The sequence below is a fragment of the Mauremys reevesii genome, linkage group 5 (genome assembly GCF_016161935.1).
Source record: "Mauremys reevesii isolate NIE-2019 linkage group 5, ASM1616193v1, whole genome shotgun sequence".
In the NCBI taxonomy this organism is placed as follows: domain Eukaryota; kingdom Metazoa; phylum Chordata; order Testudines; family Geoemydidae; genus Mauremys; species Mauremys reevesii.
In genome coordinates, this window is record NC_052627.1 from 76909820 (window position 1) to 76930703 (window position 20884).

The window sequence follows — 20884 nt, forward strand, 5'->3', positions numbered from 1 at the left end:
AGATCTTTGAATCTTCCCCATCACTGCTGTTTGTCTGACATAGCCCAGATCTTGACCTTAGCCTTTTAGCACCAGGATAAGAGATGAGGGACGTGGAAGAGGGTGGCTATTTTGCAGGCAGCTCCTAGCCTTGGTTTGGTTTGAGTTGCAGACACAGTCCACTGCAATATTTTGGGGATTTGTTTGAACATTTGTAAAACCATTTGTTTATATTAGGAATAAATCTTTAAGGAAATCTATATAGAAAATACATATAGACACATGGATAACTTTATTTGTTGACTTTTTAGGTGGAGGAGAGTTTGCAAGGGGGAAAAGAAACAGCAAAATAAGAAACAGCAGAATAAGAAAGAAAATTGTAAGACTAGATAAGCTTTTGTACTTAGAAGTTAAGGACTGTAACTTTTTGTTACATGTGTATGGTTATTAGAAAGGTGCAGATTGGTCTGACCAAATAGCGTCTGTCAGGGACTAGGTTTTGACAGCACCTAAAGAGGGGAAGGAGAAAGAGATAAGTGTACTGTAAAAAGTACCATGGATAAATTAATTACAGGAGGACATACAAAAGAGCAGTAAAAATCCTATGGGAGAAAAATCAGTAAAGATGATTAACAGCCATAAAATAAATATGTTTAAGTTGTCATCTTTGCTTTTATAGTTAGGATTTAACCACTATTAAACCAATGCTTTTATCATAATTATGCTTTTCAGACTTTATTTAACCAGTGTTTTGTACAGACACAGTAATTCATCATAACCTTTGAGCCCCTCTGTTTTAACATTTCACAGGACTGTTGTCTAAGTTTGAGGCTCCTGGGAAGCAAATTTAGCTGAAATGTTCTAGTACAGTTGTATGTGTGAAGCACAGCCACAGAATTCCTCTCAGATTTGCCTATTGTTGCAGAGAGGGGTTTTGTAATTACCAAGGGATTATGGCAGAATATGAAAGGCACTGAAAGCAGCTTTCTTGCAGCTCAGGAATGTGTTCTGCACAAACTCTCTGAAAAAATCAGCCAGGGTAGTGAGGCAGAAGTATATTAAAACATTAAGAGTTTATGAAGAAGGTCCTGCTAGAAACTCCTAATTAAAGAAATAAAATGCGCTTTTAAAGAATGTCAAAGACTGTCATTTGATTTCTCCAGTAGGGAAAAAAGGGTCTTCTGAGGATTGCAAATTAGATGATGGCACTACATAAATACAATGGATTCATCCTTTTTTCCCCTCCACAACAAAGTAATGAAAACAGAGCTTAATGGTACATAAATAAAAATAATTAAATAGAAGATAGTGGTGGTGGTACATTACCTGAATTGATATACAAGATTAAGAGGCCAATAACCCAGAAACAAGTTACTTACTTTGGTATTTTATATAAATTAGTCAACACTTTTAGACATGAATATCATAATTTTTAATTATATCTTGTTACTGATTGTTTTAGCTAGCAAGGATCAATCTCTTCCTCAAGGCATTATCTCTGAATTAATTTCTACAAAAGAACCTAGTAATGTTTTACATTATTTCTCCTTGTCCTTTTCTCTTTAAGGAAAGTAACATTAGAATCCAGAAGGCCTGAGGCTATGTTTCACAGAGCTATGAGATAGTAGTAGCTACAGGAATTTGTCTGCTAAGGCCTACATTCAAACTTATATTTTTGTTAGATTCATGTACCCAATCTACTTCCTGGAGAAGTCAATGACTAAAGGTCTCTTGACTTCATGAGAGCAGGATTGGGCCCTATGTGTTTAAACTATTGGCTTCCTCAATTTTGTTGAGATTTCAAGAAGCCAAGGCAACATACTCTACAGTGCTGAGCAGACATGACTAGTTAAGTTATTTAACAGTATGTTTAAACAAATACAGGTGTGGATTAAGAGAATTCAGTTACATAAAATAAAGTAATTTTGAACTACAAACACTTTCTTTTAAATGTATGTACTGTGTTAGTGGAATTTTTTTTTGTTGAAAGGAGTAAGAGAAAATATTTGAGCTCTTTCCACTTCTTCAGTGGAATGCATTAGTGTGTCTTGGTTTTATGTGCCTTTCAAGATGATGTATTAAGAGATTGAGCTTGTTACTATGCTCTGATACCATGTTTCATTTAATAGTTTGAATGCAATTTTTTTTAATTGGCAAAATAAATGTTATGCAACCAGGGTGCAAAATTATTATTTACTCCTATGTATTGTTTCGATAAATAGTTCATGGTATTGATTGTATTCTTGAACATGTTATCTCCAGGCCACAGGTTCAAAACCAATTCCACTCTATAATGGCCTATGTTAAATGAGTCAATGGCCACTGTCCAGTTCCTGTTAGATGGATGTCCAAAAATCCACCAGTATATATATGGGCAGGCTATTTGTCCACTTGTAAACCAGACAGTCCTCTTTTTGAGTGGTTTGTCCCCCGTCCACTACTAAACAAAACCGAGCCATTTTGAAAAATGTACCACTCTGACCCCACTGGCATGACCTCGCATCCACCATGTTAAGTACATTGGTAAAAACAATTGTTTCATTAATGAATGTTAATTAAAAAAAAAAAGCAAACGTGGCCATCATGACCCATGGGTCTTGAAGGCAGGTCTGCATGATTTCTGGGGTCATCAAGCTCTAGCCCTCCAGCCAGCAACTTACTGACATCAGGTAGAAATGGTACAGCTCAAAGCCCAGCTCAGATAGAAGGCTTCACACTTGCACTGCAATTGAGGAACCACCAGAGTTCCTGATTTGCTCCTTTCCTCTACTTAAACCAGAAGGAGGAATAGGACATAGGGTGACCAGGTGTCCAGTTTTTGACTGAACACCCAGTCGAAAAGGGACCCTGGCAGCTGTTGCAGGTCTGGTTGGCAGTGCTGAAGCGCTAAGGCAGGCTAGTCCCTACCTGTCCTGGCTGACATTGCGTTGCACCCTGGAAGTGGCCAGCAGGTCCAGCTCATAGGCGGGGGGGAAGCACGGGGCTCTGCACAGTGCCCCACCCCAAGCACTTGCTCTTCACTCCAATTAGCTGGGAACTGGCCAATGAGAGCTGGGGGATGGGGATGGTGCCTGAAGGCAAGAGTGACGTGTGGCGCCTCCTGGTCCCCTGCCTAGGAGCCAGACCTAGTGGCTGGTTCCAGGGCATGTGCAACCCCCAGTCCAGACCCCCCCACACACACCCTAAACCTTTCATTCCCAGCCCCACCCCAGAGCCCACACCCCCTCCTGCACCCCAAACCCCTGCCTCAACCCACAGCCCCCTTCTGCATTCCACAGCCCACAGTCAACCAAGTCTCCAAAACCCTCAGCACCACCCAATTGATGACACTGCCCTGTTTACATTTATATTTTGAAACCTATCAGTTAGCCAGTTTTTAATCCATTTAGTGTGTGCTATGTTTATTTTATATCATTTAGTTTTTTTATGAAAATGTTGTGAGGTATCAAGCCAAACACCATACAGAAGCATGTATTACATCAACACTATTACCTATGCCAGCCAAACTTATCTCAACATTTTTTAGTTTGAGATAAGTTGAGATAAGTTAAGTTAGTTTGACAAGATCTATATTCCATCAACCCATGCAGATTTGCATTAGTTATATAACACTCCTATCCTTCATTATTAATCAAGTTCTATATCGGTTCCTCCATTGTATTGACAATGAAGGATGTACAACTGAGAGGCCTGTAATTACCTGGGTCATCTCATTTATTCTTTTTTTTTTTTTAATACATTAGCTTTCTTCCAGTCTTCTGGAACTTCCCCAGTGCTCCAACACTTACTGAAACATTAATGATCCAGCAAGCTCCTCAACCATATGTTTTAAAACTCTTGCATGCAAGTTATCTGAACCTGCTGATTCAAAAATGTCTAACTTAAGTAGCTTCTTTTTCCCCAAATACAGAACACATATAGTTATTGAACACTTTTATCTTTTCTGCATTATTAATAATTCTATCATTTCTATGCAGTAACGGATGAATACCATTGTGAGGATTCTTTTTGTGCCTAATATGTTTTAAAACTTCTCTCTATTGTCCTTAACTCTGTTGCCTATAAAGTTCACCTTGTGCCTTGGCTTCCCATATCAATTTTGTACAATTCTTAACTTCTGATTTATATTCATTGCTATCAGCTTCCCCTTTCTTCCATTTGCTTTGTTTTATTTATTTTTTTACAGCTACCTTTACTTGCCCTCTAAACCAGGTTGTGTTTTTAACAACTTCAGCCTTCTTCCTTTAGTTGTGGGATTATGGCTTTTCCAGCATCTGGTATGTTTGTGTCAAATGATTCCCAATTATCATTTATATTTTTTGATTGAATTCTTCTTCCCAGCTGATTTGGCTCATAATTATTTTCAGGTTTGTGAAACTGGCCCTATTAAAGCACCAAGTATATATATATATTATTTGTCTGCACTTTGTTCTGCTTGCCCCTTATGAATATGATCAAATCATGTTCACTTTTACCTAACGCAATGTTAACTTTTAGTTCTGTGATCAGTTCCTCTTTATCATTTAGGACAAGGTCGAATATAGAATTCCTCTGTTGGCTGCAACATGTGTTGAATTAGGAAATTGTCCTGTGTTAACTAGATATTCCATTGATGTTTTAGTAGAGGTAGCAGAAGACCTCTGATATGTCACTCAAATTGAAATCCCTCATGATTGAACAGTTGCACCCCCACCCCCCACGCATTATAGATAGGAAGAGTTCATAAGGAAGAGTTCATCCTATTCTTTAGTGCAATTTGGTGGCCTGTAGAAGACACCAACTAGTACTTCATCTTGTGTTATATCTGGTATGAAATTGACCCATAAGTACTCAAGACCATTTTCTTCAAAGTTATCAGTCCTAGTATTAGTGTATAGGCCATTCAAAATTTCTTCTCTTTCTATCTTTTAGTTTCCGAATGAATTTTGTTCTTAATGTCTTGATTTTATGCTGAGTGCTTCTATCTTCCCTCCCCTTTTGCTACTAGTATAACCCCCTCCTGACTACTCTGGCCAGCCTGTCCTCGAGAAGATTGGTCTCTATGCTACTGAGGTAGAGGCCTTCCATATGATCCAGCCCCCATTTCCTGTAGTTCTATTCTGTGAGATGTCCTTTTGGTCTTGCTTGACTCATGAGACCTTTATCTTAAAATGAAGGGAAGGCCACCATAAGATGCAGTTCCCATCGCAAGGAACCAAGCCCAGGGACTGCATGAAGAGACCTAGAGAGAGCAAACTCAGATGGTGTTATTGACAGCTGTATTTGTCTCCAAGCTAAACCCCATACTGGTGATATCTTATCTCCACATTGGATGAGTCTCTTTGAGGAGGTAACCAATTCCTTCCTTTTCTTTCCCAACACAACAATGCCTTACAAGATCCAACTCCGGTTGGTGCACCTAGCAGGGAAGAGGACAGTCTCTGGCCATTTAGTACTCTAGAGCTTTAGGATCTTCTAAGGAGGGCCCATTGTGCCATAGGAAGACATGGTCTTGGCTGTAGAGCACTTTGACCTTTGTGGACATGGTTTCCACAATATTGGAAGGACTCTAAGAGCATCCATCTGTTTCACTTTCCTCAAAGACACTGAAGAGAGAAGAGTGAGGGGGGATTTGATAGCAGCCTTCAACTACCTGAAGGGGGGTTCCAAAGAGGATGGAGCTCGGCTGTTCTCAGTGGTCACAGATGACAGAACAACAAGCAATGGTTTCAAGTTGCAGTGGGGGACATCTACATTGGATATTAGGAAACACTATTTCACTAGGAGAGTGGTGAAGCACTGGAATGGGTTACCTAGGGAGGTGGTGGCATCCCCAGCCTTAGAGGTTTTTAAGGCCCACCTTGACAAATCCCTGGCTGGGATGATTTAGTTGGTGTTGGTCCAGCTTTGAGCAGGGGGTTGGACTAGATGGCCTCCTGAGGTCTCCTCCAACCCTAATAGTCTATGATTCTGTGATTCCTTAATGTGGGGCTTTCACTCTAAAATGCCCTGCCTCTCCAAAATGCAACTGTCTGCTTATGATCCCCCAGTGGAGGAGATGGTTCCCACAGAAGATCGTCTGATTGGAAGCTGTGAAGAAATCAGCCTTCTTGCTGAGTGTCTGTTTTATGCTTACTAAGCATTGTCATACCTTTGATTTTGCTGGGATTTTGTGCAAGAGGACTATACTACACAGTGTGTCACATTTTTACAAATCGCTATTCCTACATCACAAGTAGCTACAGAATTCCAATCCTGTCTGAACCTCAGACTGTTGATGTAACCTTTCACTTTCTTGTAGCTCAGTCTACAAAGAGAAAAGCTTCTGGGAACATGCATGTTGGATCAAATGGGTCCATTTAGTGAGATCTCCCATATCATTTGCTGTTTAGATTAAAACAACATAGGCTACAAGAATGCTAGTGTGGCTTGATTGTTTTCAAACTCTTGGATTTAAACATTTCCATTAATTTAAATTCTTAAAATAATACTTTGCATTTATATAGTGCCTCTTACCTGAGATCTCAAAGTATTTTTTGAAGGTATTGTTCTCAATTCACAAAATAAAGATGAATGCCAAATTTCAATAAAATAGAAAATAGTTGTACGATTTATGAACCCTTTAAAATGTGATTTACAATGCTAACATAGTAACATTCAGTCCAGTTATGTTTAATATAACATGCATCATTTGATGAAATCATTGTCAATTACAAAGGGGGGGTTGCCTAACTCATGACTGAGTAATACACTATCTCCCTTGGAATTTGAGTCTAACATCCTCCTCTGGAGGGGAAAAAATGTGTCTAGGGGGAGATGCATGATTTATTGAGAAATATTCTGGAACTGTTCCCAAAAACGGAGTGTTATGCTTCAGTGATTTTTATAGTTTGCTTAATGGAAAATTGAACTGTCTACTTGACATAAGTGATGTAATGCATATTTTTACAGATTTTAGCATGTTCTGAGTACTTGCCTATTACTGATGGATCTGTAATATTTTCTTTTAAATGGATCTTTAAATGCATTTGAGTAACATTCTTCCCAGTTACATAACTTTCATCATTCTGTTGCAATTAGAAATGTACCATAATAACTATGGATGGATGATTCTGCACTTCTTGTGCCTACTGTATTTATTATTAGGCACATTTTGTGGGGGACAAAATGTTTCTCAGAGGTGTTAACTTCTGGAAACTAATTCACAGACAACAGTATGAAATGTGCCAGAAATCTTTGCATATCCATATTATTATGAAAAAACTCTACTTACAGAATTATACTTTGCCATTACTTGAGCATCATGTATTTCAAATGTTCATGTTGTCTTCACAAGTGAAGTGTGTAGGTGTTTTGCATAATTTTATTCAAATATGGTATTTTGCCATTTAGACAATGACATGTATTTGGGAAACCATTCCAGCTACATGAAGAGAGTGAAGTACTGAAACTTCCTCAAAATAGGACCAAGAATTAAAACAAAAAGTCTGAGATTGCTTCAGAACAATCTACATCCATTTTCCCCCCTTCAAGAAGCAAAAATAAGGGGAAAAGCCTGCGGAGAAATCCTGCTCACCTTACTCATATGATTAGTCTCATGGAACTAGAACAACACCTGCATGCTTAAGGAAAGCAAGATTCCTGTGAAGCTTGTATTTTTCCACTGAGACTTGAAACTGCTCATATTGTCATTACATTATTCATGCTCCAAAAATAATCATTCACAGCTGACAATTATTCCATGTGTATTTTATCCCTCAGATTGGTTTACCTGACTGATCTTTAGTTATCTGGAAAAATTGAGTGACTCATATTTTGAGATGATTTTGTTTGTTTAAGTGATGGTATACTTATACCTCACTGAAAAACTATGAACTTTGCCATCAAATACTGTCAACTACTGAGTTTCTGTACAGTGTAAGTTTTCTAAAAAATATATCCAGAATTCAGACCACTGCAAAAATATTCAGACTGCTCCTCAAAGATGATTTGGCAGCTTCATCTTGTTCAGAATACAACAGCTTGCTGTCCGTATGAGATGGATCATTCTGAACACATTACACCAGTGATCACTGTGACTTCCCTTTTCTCTTCTGGTTGCAATTCAAAGTGTTTGTTATGATCTACAGAGTCCTGGTCACCTACAATGCAAATTACCTGGGATCTTTTCTTTTTATCATGGCAGTTAAGATCCGGGTTACTCTTGCTGACTCTTATTGGAGTTTCATTGTCCAGAGCTAGTGGCAGGGCACTGGACGGTAGTGGGGTTTGGGCTTAAACATGTCAGAGCCTGTGTCAGACCTACAGTGTAGACATGTTCTCAGTTGTGTGTTCCTGACTGCAGAATTCTCCTAAACTTTCAAACCATCAAATTTGAGTTTAACAAAGCTAAGAAAAAATGGAAGGTATATTTGTTTGCACAGGCCTTTAATGTAACATTGTTGCAGACTTCTGATTTACTAATTTAAATTGTCACTATCTTACATTTGTTTTTACTGTTATAATGTCGCTAACATTGTGCTGGCACTGCATTAATAAAACTAATAAAAATTAATAAAGGTAAGGATTGCACTTCTGCTCACTTTTTTCACACTAGAGAAATACAGTTCTTTATAGGTCACAACTGTGAGAGACTGAAAAGACTTTATACTCCAAGAGCAAATAAATCACCAAGTTCTACCTTTCCCTTTTAGGAGCAAAGCTGCTTGGCTAGTAGAGCAGCCTTTAGCATGTGGCCTTCCTATGATAAAACTGAAGTGCACAAAAAAAAATAGTCTACTGTGACTGCAGGTAGCTCTGCTAGCCATTGTAAATCAGCATGCCTCTGCTTCTTCATAGACAGGACAGACTGTAACAAACCCCAGGAACTCACTAAAGGAATTTGAATAGGGCTTCAATAAGAGTGTGGTGGAAACAGAGACTGTGGGACTCTGCACACATGTCTCCCTATTAATTTATGTTTTGTGTATGCATTTTCTTCAGGGCTCTGGTTCTTGCAAGTACTGTGGTTACAAACCTAGACCTTAGGGCAGGGGTAGGCAACCTATGGCCGAAGGCGGCCTGCGAGCTGATTTTCAGTGGCACTCACAGTGCCTGGGTCCTGGCCACCGGTCCGGGGGGCTCTGCATTTTATTTAATTTTAAATGAAGCTTCTTAACCATTTTAAAAACCTTATTTACTTTACATACAGCAATAGTTTAGTTATATATTATAGACTTGTAGAAAGAGACCTTCTAAGAACATTAAAATGTATTACAGGCATGCAAAACCTTACATTAGAGTGAATGAATGAAGACTCGGCACAGCACTTCTGAAAGGTTGCTGACCCCTGCCTTAGGGCCTAGATTGGTTTTTGCTCCTTTTGTGAATAGTTATAATAATGTTTTTGCCAAGATAGTAAAGAGGGTGATTATAATTTTTTCTCTTTCCAATTTGTTGCCAAATTTAGAAAATAATCTGGAAGTTGTATATATGCTTTTCATTAGGGTTCAAGAGAAGGATAAGTTAAATAGTCCATTTAAATTTGACTTTGTTTACTAGACAAAAAGTATTTGTGTTCACATGGCAACAAAAGTGATGGGCACAATGGGACATCACCTATTTGGGCTGCTATAAAAGAGGCCAATGGGAGATGTCTGGGAATGGGTTTGGGAGGGAGGCAGCCAAGCAAATTGCTGATGCCTCCTTGTGGCGGATGTCCAGTGCAGGTACTCCATAGGGAGGGCAGTCAGTGACCAGATAAATGGCCTGGTAAAGGACTTAAAAGGAGGTGCTGGATAAAGGAACAGAATGGAGGAGGGAGTCTGGGGACTCCTATGATTGGTACAACAGGGGGACAACCCCTCCCCATTTTTATAGCCCACCTTAACCCTCCTATGAGGGTGGTGGATAGAAAGGTCCAAGCCATGGGTTGGCTGGGGGATCTGCATGGAAAATGAAGAGGGGCTGGTGAAAGTCCTGGGTAATAATTTGAATAAACATGGATTTGCCTACACTGTACAATTTATCTGCTGGGTAGTCCCAGACACCTATATAATAAAGTTGCAGCCTGATTAAGAGTCACATAAAATGTATCCTGTCCTTTTGGCTATAGCCAGACAATGTCTTGATCTAGAACACTCTAATATGCTTTTATAAGCCACTAATTCTTGTGGTACCTACAGAACAGAATCCTTGTAAACTTACACATTTGAATTTTTGGGGTGCAGACTCCTGAACTTTACATTGAGTATCTATTTGTAAACAGTTTTTCTTCAGAGTCTGTCTAACATCACAAGCCTATTGAATCCAGTCAGGATTTTGGAAAATTAAAACTTGGCAGGCAATAGGAGACATCTGTGTTGCCCACTAGTTTTCTGTCATCTAAAAATACAAATAATCTAAACAGTGCATGCAGATTGCACATCCCAAATGTATGTGTTCTTTTGTATTTCAGTCTCTGTCACTAAATCACTCTAAAAAGCTTTGTAAATGTACCACTAACATGTTCTTTCAGAAATCTACCTTCCATATTGTGTATTCCATGTCCATTTTTCTGTATGAGCAAGAGAATTTAGAATTGGTTCTTTTTGTTATCAAGGATCCTGTGGGTTTTGTGTTGGTTCTGGATTATTCATTTTTATAAAACAAATTTAAATATGCAGCCCCACTGAAGCTGGACCATATCTTCCTTGCTGCACTAAAAGGGGAGTTTGAAGAAAATAACATCTAACCTCTAAGCATATGAAATCAGCAGGACACACTAAGAGGAAGAGGTTTTTTTTCCCTTGAAGTACTCATTCAGCACAGTGGGGGGACACTGACTGGTAATAGCAGTATGATGCAAATAAATACCTGTAAAAGAAATAGGGCAATTGGAGGACATGGAGGGCTCAAGATAGATCAGGATGTAGAATTAAAAATGGGAGAAAGGAAAAAGAAAACAGGAGAGAAATGAGTGAGAAAGGTATTAGAAAGGCATAATAGATTACTCCTGGGGGAATTCTGTGCCCATGCATGCAGAAGTCATGTCCCCCTCATATTTCTTTGATTCCCAGCAGAAAAATGACTTCTGATGGGGAAGCAAAGGGAATCTGCAAGAATCGTTACGTGCCTCTCCCCAGCAGCACAGGGGCATCATTTTGGGTGCCTAGAACAGCTGCCAGGGAGGTAAATCACTGAGGGAAGGGATTGGGATGCCCCAGCTATTGGCTCCTACCCTGTGCCAGACTCTGCTGCTAGTCCCCACTAGGCTGGTGTGGGGAAGGATGGGATTTCCTCTTCCCCTGCAAGGAGTGGCTGGGCTGAGTCAGACAAACCTCCCCCAGCTGCAGGAAGATCTGCAACCCCACCCCTGCTTCCTGCCCCATCGCTCCTCAACCAGGGGAGAAGGGATCACTGTATGGGGAGCCAAACCCCCCATGCATCCAGATCCTCCATTCCCTTAGCCCCCCACACCTGGAGCCCTACACCCAAACTTCTACAACACCAAGCTGAGCCACCTGCACCTTGACACTCCTCGCCAAGCACCATCCCCTCACACCTGGACCCCCTCTTCATCTGGAACCCCCCTGCTCCTCAGAGTATCATTCCTCCTGCACCTGGAGCCATCCAATGAACTCCTGTGCATGAGATCCACACGGAACCTGGACCCCCTTCAAGCTGCCTGCACCCAGATTGCCCCACACTTGGATCCCCTCCACCCCGAAGATCCTCCATATTTGGATTCTTCTGGGCTGAGCCTGCCTGCCTGCCCCATACTTGGACTGGGGGCAAAGGCCAGGCATGCATGTGAGAGACTTTCCCTTGTGCTTGCTATCTTGGAGTGCCTGGCACAGAGGGGCCGGTCCAGCCCTTGCGCTTGTGTCAGGGTCAAGTGCAGCCTCACTGCTGAGTCCCTCTGTCGGGGTGGGACTGCAGAGTGATCTCCCACCTCTGTGCAGCCAGTGGCCTGTACTCCCCACAGCAATGCTGGAGCCTCTGCATTTATTTATTGACAAATAAAATATGCAGAATTTTAAAATATTGTGCACAGATTTTTTTTGTGTGCAGAATTCCCTCACGAGTAATAGACGGGGAGAACAGAGGGATTAGAAGAGCAGGAAGAAATTAAGATACCTTACAAAATGGAAAAGCAGCAAAGAATCCTGTGGCACCTTATGGACTAACAGACGTTTTGCAGCATGAGCTTTCGTGGGTGAATGCCCACTTCTTCGGATGCAAGAAGTGGGCATTCACCCACGAAAGCTCATGCTGCAAAATGTCTGTTAGTCTATAAGGTGCCACAGGATTCTTTGCTGCTTTTACAGAACCAGACTAACACGGCTACCCCTCTGATACTTAAAATGGAAAGGCTTCACTTAAGATTATTCTTGGTTGTACTGATGTTAAGTGCAGGGTTCTCAGTCAATTCTAATAGCAGTCCCAGCTAGCATTCCAAGCTGTGAGGAGATAGAAACTTCATTGTCTCAGTTCCACCTTTCATAAAATCATCCATGAATTCATGTTCTCTTGCTCGGAAATAATGCAACTCCTTGAGATAACTAGTTCTGTGGATATGGGGAAAGTGGTGGATGTGCTATATCTTGACTTTAGCAAAGCTTTTGATATAGTCTCCCACAGTATTCTTGCCAGCAAGTTAAAAAAAGTATGGATTGGATGAATGGACTATAAGGTGGATAGAAAGCTGGCTAGATTGTCGGGCTCAATGGGTAGTGATCAATGGCTTGATGTCTAGTTGGTAGCCGGTATCAAGCGGAGTGCCCCAGGGGTTCGTCCTGGGGATGGTTTTGTTCAACATCTTCATTAATGATCTGGATGATGGGATGAATTGCACCCTTAGCAAGTTCGCAGATGACACTAAGCTGCGGGGAGAGGTAGATAAACTGGAGGGTAGGGATAGGGTCCAGAGTGACCGAGACAAATTGGAGGATTGAGCCAAAAGAAATCTGATGAGGTTCAACAAGGACAAGTGCAGAGTCCTGCACTTAGGAAGGAAGAATCCCATGCACCACTACAGACTGGAGACCGACTGGCAGTTCTGCAGAAAAGGACCTGGAGATTACGGTGGACAAGAAGCTGGATATGAGTCATCAGTGTGCCCTTGCTGCCAAGAAGGCCAACAGCATATTGGGCTGCATTAGTAGGAGCATTGCCAGCAGGTAGAGGGATGTGATTATTCTCCTCTATTCAGATTGGTGAGGCCTCATCTGGAGTATTCTGTCAAGTTTTGGTCTCCCCCACTACAGAAGGGATGTGGAGAAATTGGAGAGAGACCAGGGCAGTGAAAATGGTTTAGGGGGCTTGGGCACATGACATATGAGGAGAGGCTGAGGGAACTGGGGTTATTTAGTCTGCAGAAGAGAAGAGTGAGGGGGAATTTGATAGCAGCCTTCAGCTACCTGAAGGAGCAGCAAAGAATCCTGTGGCACCTTATAGACTAACAGATGTTTTGCAGCATGAGCTTTCGTGGGTGAATACCCACTTCTTCAGATGCAAGCAGTGGTTCCAAAAGGGGGGGGGGTTCCAAAGAGGATGGAGCTCAGCTGTTCTCAGTGGTTGCAGATGACAGAACAACAAGCAATGGTCTCAAGTTGCAGTGGGGGAGTTCTATGTTGGATATTAGGAAATACTATTTCACTAGGAGAGTGGTGAAGCACTGGAATGGGTTACCCATCCTTAGAGGTTTTTAAGGCTCAGCTTGACAAATCCCTGGCTGGGATGATTTAGTTGGTGTTGGTCCTGCTTTGAGCAGGGGATTGGACAAGATGACAGCCTAAGGTCTCTTTCAACCCTAATATTCTATGATTCCATTTCACTCTAAAATGCCCTGCCTCTCCAAAATGCTACTGTCTGCCTTCTGCCACGACACAGCACTTTACTGTACTTAGTGATTACACTTTCTTATTACAAACATGAACATGGCCAGATTGCACCCATTCTCAGACAGCTCTACTGGCAGCCCATTCATTTCATATTGCCTTTCAACATGTCTCCACTTTCTATATGTTCCCCTCCCGAGTGGATGCGCTCTTGTATATTGCGCACATCAAACTTTTGTCCATCCCATTCTTGTTGATGCAAGAGTCTTTTCCTCTGTAGTGCCCATTAACAGAAAAGCTGTCCTGCTAGGAAAAAGTGTTCAGGGAAGTGAAGAATGTCAAGGAGAACCTCAGAAATCAGTTTCATATTTCATTGAAAAAGTCATGATTTTCACTTCAAAATGAGCAAGTCTGTAGTGAAAAATCTTGAAACATTCAAAGTTTTTGAAGTTAGAATTTTTCTGACAAAAAACACTTGCATCTGAAAAATGCAAAATATCAATTTGCCACATTTTTGTTGTCAACATTTTTGCATGAAAAATGATGAAATGGTTTGGAACTAAATTCATTGGCTGTCTCTTCTGAAAACCTATCTTGCTCCCTTGTGTATATATATATTTTTATTTATTTAACTTTGTAATTATATTTAACTTGTGACAGTTTGTGTGAAAAATAATGTGCAAAAAAGTTCCCAATTCTGTAAGTTGTTGGAATAGTCTTTACTTGACTTTGAAGTTAATAGAACTTCTTATTTTAAAATATGGACTAACTTTCTGAGTAAGTGTTTACATGATCAGGCCCCAAATGTGTATTGGATTGTTTAGGAATCCTCTGGTTTGTCAGAAGATTTCACAATTATCCAATTGTAATTTTCTTGCTCATACAAAATCAATATAAGAGTTAACTCAAGTAAACAAGAACATGTGGTAGATGCTGTTACTTATGCAAATATTTTTAGTTAAAATTATACATTGTATTTATATCTAACAGATAAATGTTTACTGTATATAGATCAGTATTAGCTGCTAAGTAGATGCAGATCACTCTTGTGCTTCTTCCATATTTTTTCTTTTTCCATAAAAACGGGGAGGTAAATCCCTAATCATTTGAGACAAAACTGTACTTAATAATAGTCTGTATTGCATTAAATATAATCTGCTTGGCTGTCATATCAAGGTTACCTGAGTCACTTCAGCATCAACGCTAGGTGTTTAGAAAAACTACTGTTGACACTAGAGTACTTTAATTGTTCATTGAGACCTACCCTTTTCAATGTTGCTTCAAGGCATTTTGGCTCAGTTCTGAATCACTGAAGCAAAATTGGAGCATCTGGATGTGGTGTCAAAATAGCCCAGGCAACCTCAATGCAGCACCCAAGTGGATAATCTCAACATAGAATACAAACACTGCATTAGTGATTGCCGGGAGGCTACAGTTCATTTTCCTCTGAAATATACTGCAGAAAAATTATCAGAAAATATAAATTATGATACTTTCCTTGATGTCTTTTACTTTTCAAACAAAGCACCCAAATATGTTTGGATGGTTGGTAGGCAGTTCATTCTAATACTTTGATTCTCAATTGGTTTAATCCATTGGTTCTCTCCCTCCATAACAGATGAATGAAACTCATAGTTTCTAATATATGAACTGTGAGCATAAAAATAGGTATCCTGCAAATGATAGTACCTCTGGGTTTCGTTACGGGAAGATAGAACACAATGTTGTTTTAGTTGTCACTTATCAATGTAATATATATTCTATAACAGTATGTACAGTGTCTTAATTTTTGTGAATTCTATAGAATGAGATTTTCTTTGCTTTGTTTTTCTCTCATAGGTTGATGATGCAATTTTATTCTATTGATTTAACAGCCCATTGTAAGTAAATCCTTTTGTTTCTTCTGAATCATACAAGCTTTAAACAGATTGATTTATTTTGTTTAGATTAATTTTGAAATGTTCCTGAATTTAACTGATAAAATGGTCCTTTGTACGTCTTTGCTACTTTCTCTTGGGGTCAAAATTGAGTTCAGTGCCAATTTCCCTGAAAATTGGTGAACACTTAAGGGCCATGCGACATCTGTGGCTCCATATACAGGCAGGAACAGCTTATGTGAGACATGGAGCCTCAAGGTCAGGAAGTATAAATGCTAAAACATGCTAAATATACCACCTGATACCAGTCCTCCCTCAGAATGCCACCTCTTATAGGTCTGATCCAGATGACCTACAGTTTTATGAATGTGCATAACTGGAGTTCAGGAGTGGGATATAGCAGCTGCATCTTGCATTTTCCTTCCTGGTTGCCTGTTTTTCTGTATCTGCATATAGGGGATGATTCTGCCCAGGATCAGGTCTAAAAATGTGCTGCATCATTTGGGGCTTTAATATATTTTTTTTTCAAAAATGAAGTGCAAAAATAAACTATGGGAATATAATTAATTGCTCATTGACATTTAACAACTGAAAAAAGAAATTGTGATTCACACACCACAGCTCTCTATTGCATATTACTATTATAAATGTAGTACCAAATGAATTCAGGTTGGAACACTTCAAATAAGTGTGACACTTTGTCTAACATGTCTAACTACCATTAATTTAGTTAGTATTCATTGTAACTACACTGATCATAATGAATTCATTTAGCATTAATGTGAACATTATATATCCTTTTAGTAACTCCATTGTAATTCAGCAATAATTAATGTACATATTAAATGAAGTGTTACCACACAAAGCTATTACAGAGCTGTGTGTTCATTTTAAAAGCTTTAAAACAAGTTACGTTTGATCTGATCAGTATGTTTGGTGTTCTCAGAATGCTGCAAAGATACCTTCTAGAATTCCATGAGGTGATTCATATTTGGAGCCCCCTATTAACCTTTTAAGAAAGATTGTATATTTAAACGTGTCTATTGATCAATGTATAACTTAATCAGTAAGACAGGGTATATCATGCTGTAGTGATGAATGTTGCTACTCTTTTGTTATATTGTGAGTCCAAGACGACAGAGACAAAATCTCAGGGGGGAGGGATAGCTCAGTGGTTTGAGCATTGGCCTGCTAAACCCAGGGTTGTGAGTTCAATCCTTGAGGGGACCACTTAGGAATCTGGGGCAAAAATTGGTCCTGCTAGTGAAGGCAGTGGGCTGGACTCAATGACCTTTCAAGGTCCCTTCCAGTTCTAGGAGACTGGTATATCTCCAATTATTAAAAATCTTCTAAGAAACCTGCAAAGGAACATTTGTAATTTATTTTGTGTATGTGAATAATAATGCTTGCTGGTGGCTGTCCAGGGAGAGGAGAAGTTACTACTACTATCTATTAAAGGAGAGCTCTTTCTCAATGGGTAAAAGGCCTTTGTTTATGGAACATAGAGACAAGGGTTCTAGTCCTAACTGAGTGGAAGGGTACATTTGCTGTGTCTAATAATTATTCCTGTTATCTGCAGCATGTGGATTTGTTACAATATGTAGCACGGCCTCTTGGTTTGGAAAGTCTTATTCCAATAACATGGAAATATAATTGAAAACATTTTAAATATCTTAATATTATTAATTATAATACTACTCTGCCTTTCTATAGTATCTTCCATTGGAGGATCTCAGTCCTTTACAAACATTAATATCTTAAGCTTCCCAGGATCAGTGTGTGGTAAATAAACTTGGTTATCCCCATTTTACAGAGGAAGGAACAAAGGCTCAGAGAAGCTAACTGTCCTTTTCCAGTGTCACATGCTGTATGTAGCAGAGCAAATAATTGAAATCATCTCTCCTTTTTGCCCTAAATGTACACATCTCCTTTTAGGACTCAAATAGAAGTGATGCATGTGAATTGACATCAGGATATGCCGTTACATATGCCATATATAGAAATCTTTACCTAGCACTTCACATAGGGAGGAAGTATATTATTAGTTAATAGATTGCTGGTCTTGGACTCAGATGATCTGGGTTATAATTTTTGCTCTGCCATTGACATGCTTTGGCCACGGGCAAGCCACTTAACCTCTCTGCTCTTCAGTTTTCCATTTCTAAAAAGTGGAGATATTTGCATTCTTTTTTAAAATTCTTGAGCTTTACAGATGAAAATACGTGCTATGTGTTATTTCATTATTCCCAATTAAATGCACTAATCTTTAGGGCAGAATGTGGCAACTATTTAACAGTTCACAATATTATTCTCACAGCATACATACAGAAGTTAGATACAAATACAAAGTATTCCTCCTGGAAGGTTGCTACATAACACTACTTTATTTGTTAGAATTCAGAATAACAGACGGGAATCCCAAAACAGAGAGACAAAACAGGCTGCTCCCTCCACCTTGTTCTGGGCTGTTTTTTTTACACATTACATGTTTCACTACAGAGCCCCCTAGCCTTCAGGCAAGACCAGGAATACCATCCCCCTTCCCCTGCACTCTTCAAGTGATAACTTGAAAGTCCAGTACATTCCTCAATACACCACAAACAACACTACAAAGAGTTTGGGACAGGGAAGGAGGAAGAATACTTTATCCAACTGAAACTGCCTGAGAATTTGGTGCATTTTACAAATTACTTCATTTCTTCAAAAAAAAAAAGGACAAAAGCAAACAAATGTTGGTATCTAATAACGGTGATATAACTTGGTGTTTGTTATAAACAGTCCTGTTTATGATTAGTATATTTAGAATTCGTGTGTTTATCGCACATGTTTAGAGAGGTTTGATAGTGGCTTTACATAATCTAAGTGGATACATAAAAGTTTAAACGTAAATGTAGTTCAGCTGCATTTTATGCACAAGCTACTCAGAATTATTATTATAAGGTTACACTTTTAGCTAAAATTGGCTTCTGTTGCTCCAATATTTGAAATGCCCTTCTCTCTGTCTCAGACGATACGTCACTTTGTTCTAAAGTTGTTGAATTCAAATTTAAGTTGCACCTTACTTTAGACACATATACAAGTGATAAAATCCAGTCTGGCTATGACAAGAGATGTAACATTGAGACTGTCCAGTTGAGGGTTCTAACAGTCTCTTGCTACAGGCTGATTAATGGTGTTCTATATTTGTACTCCTTCATCTGTTGACTGCTTTTGTCAGCATCGACCATTGGTACCCTTTTGGAACATTTAGAGCAGATGGTAGGGCTGTCTGGAAGTGTTTTATCAATAATTCTTATGGATTGCTGCCAATTAGTTAGGTACATGTTCCGCTCTGCTAAGCATGGGTTCTCTCCATTGTACCATTCTATGCCATTCCTTCAGGACTCTTGTTTTCTAGTATCAATATGAACTCTTTGCTTCACTTATTTGTCAGCTTTGGCTTATGAATAGAGCTGACCAAAATTTTTCAGGTGTAGCTTACTCACTGAAAAATGCCGTTTAAGGCAACCTGAAACTATCTGTGGATTGGACATATATTCCCCCAAATAGCTTCAGACAAATTTTTCTGGAGGAGACTTAAATTCACAAAATGGCTGGAGGAGGAGATGACAGCAGTCTCCTTATAACTTTTAGCCCAGTGGTAGGGTACTCAGTTAGGAAGTGGGAAACCTGGAAATTCCCCCTCTGGCTGATGTGGAACAGAGTTTTGAATTTGAGTCTCTCAGACTGTAGGACAGTGCCCTAGCCACTGGACTATGGGGCATTTTGGTGTGTGTCTCTGTCAATCTCTCCTGTTGAAGTTGTTTAACTTTGTAAAAATAATTAAATAGTCATTGGAGCTGGGATCTGAACTTGTCTCCCCCCACATCCTAGGTGAGTGCCCTAACCATCCGGCAATATTCATTCATATTCACACTCTCTGGCCCAATGGTTATTCATAGTCATGTAAAAATATTTTTTCGTGAAAAATGTCTCCATTTTCAACCAAATAAATTAATTATTACATTGGGATCTACCTGTACTTTTGGGCTAGACTGTGGTTTGGCGGTATAGGCTCTGTTTTTGCAAGAGATTTCTTTTTCTTCTCATGCTTGCTCCAGGTTAGTAGTTTGTCTGCTATTGGCACTTGTAGTCCGTTACTTCTTAGGATATCATAGTTTCTCAAATGATGTTTACAAAAGATAGTTAGATTCGTAGGCTCTGGTATAATTTTCCTAGTCATTATCCCTTTGGCTGTCATCCCACCAGCTTCCTTCCAACTGTCCACTGATTTCCTTGCTGAGGTCCCAGAGTCATTTTGCTGCATTTTTCTCCTCTTTCCCACTCTCCCAAAACCTTAATGGCTTTTTTAGGTCTTTCTACTTGTTTCCAGATTTACTTTTCGTGACCAACCCTTTTTAACACACACAAATTCATTCTGAGAGAGGCCCTGATCCTATAATCATGTCCATGCAAATTGACCACTGTGGTTATGTGATGCCCCAATGAAGTCATTCTGGCTCTGTGTGTGATTACAGGATCAGAGCCTAAGAGTATTTTGGTATGGTTTTTTTTTTATGTAAGTCTTTGATTTGTTTAGAATAACTAAATATACCATGGCAGCCTAGTGCTGGGGAGAAAAAGTATCCCCAATTTCACAATACTTCTTTTTAATAGAAACTATATATCTATTAAAAATGACCCTGTTTTTAAAGGTGTGAGTGACAATAATTGTGACTCTGCCATGGTTACATTACAGGAGAAACAATAATACCAATTACAGCATCATTCCAAAGAGAAAATGTCTGTTATCATGTTGTGTGATTATGTGAACACTATTGTCTTAATACTTGCAAAAGTGTTCCAGGAAGAAGTTGTCTGTCATTGCCTCACTGTCTCTATGCTGCTTCTACACTGTTTATTCTATAGTTTGCATTCCCATTTCAAGAATAGTGTCTGAATCACATGTAATCTATAACATAAAACTGCTGTGTGAAATTGAACAGCATAACAATTGGCTATCATTTTACATCTTTTTATCCATAGTGAAGCTTTTTCTGTTTTCAGTTATTTTCTTTTGTCACATTTTTTAGTACATAAAGGTGTCTCAGGATGACAACTGCAAATCTGTGTATGGATTATACTAGAGTTGATTATTTAATGAATGTTTCCAATTACGACGATGATGATGAAAAATCCTAGTCCACTACAGATTTTCCAGTGATGTACTTGATAGTCTATTCTTGTTCTTTCATTATAGCATCATGGGGA

At 39.4% G+C, this 20884-nt stretch overlaps 1 protein-coding gene across 1 annotated transcript in view; it reads left to right on the forward strand.

Moving 5' to 3' along the window:
• TENM3 (teneurin transmembrane protein 3) overlaps positions 1 to 20884 on the forward strand; it is a 2204264-nt gene that overhangs the window by 841217 nt on the left and 1342163 nt on the right. The window contains exon 5 of the mRNA XM_039540233.1: positions 15597 to 15637. The gene's annotated coding sequence lies outside the window, so the exon portion shown is untranslated. The remainder of the gene's footprint in view (positions 1 to 15596; positions 15638 to 20884) is intronic.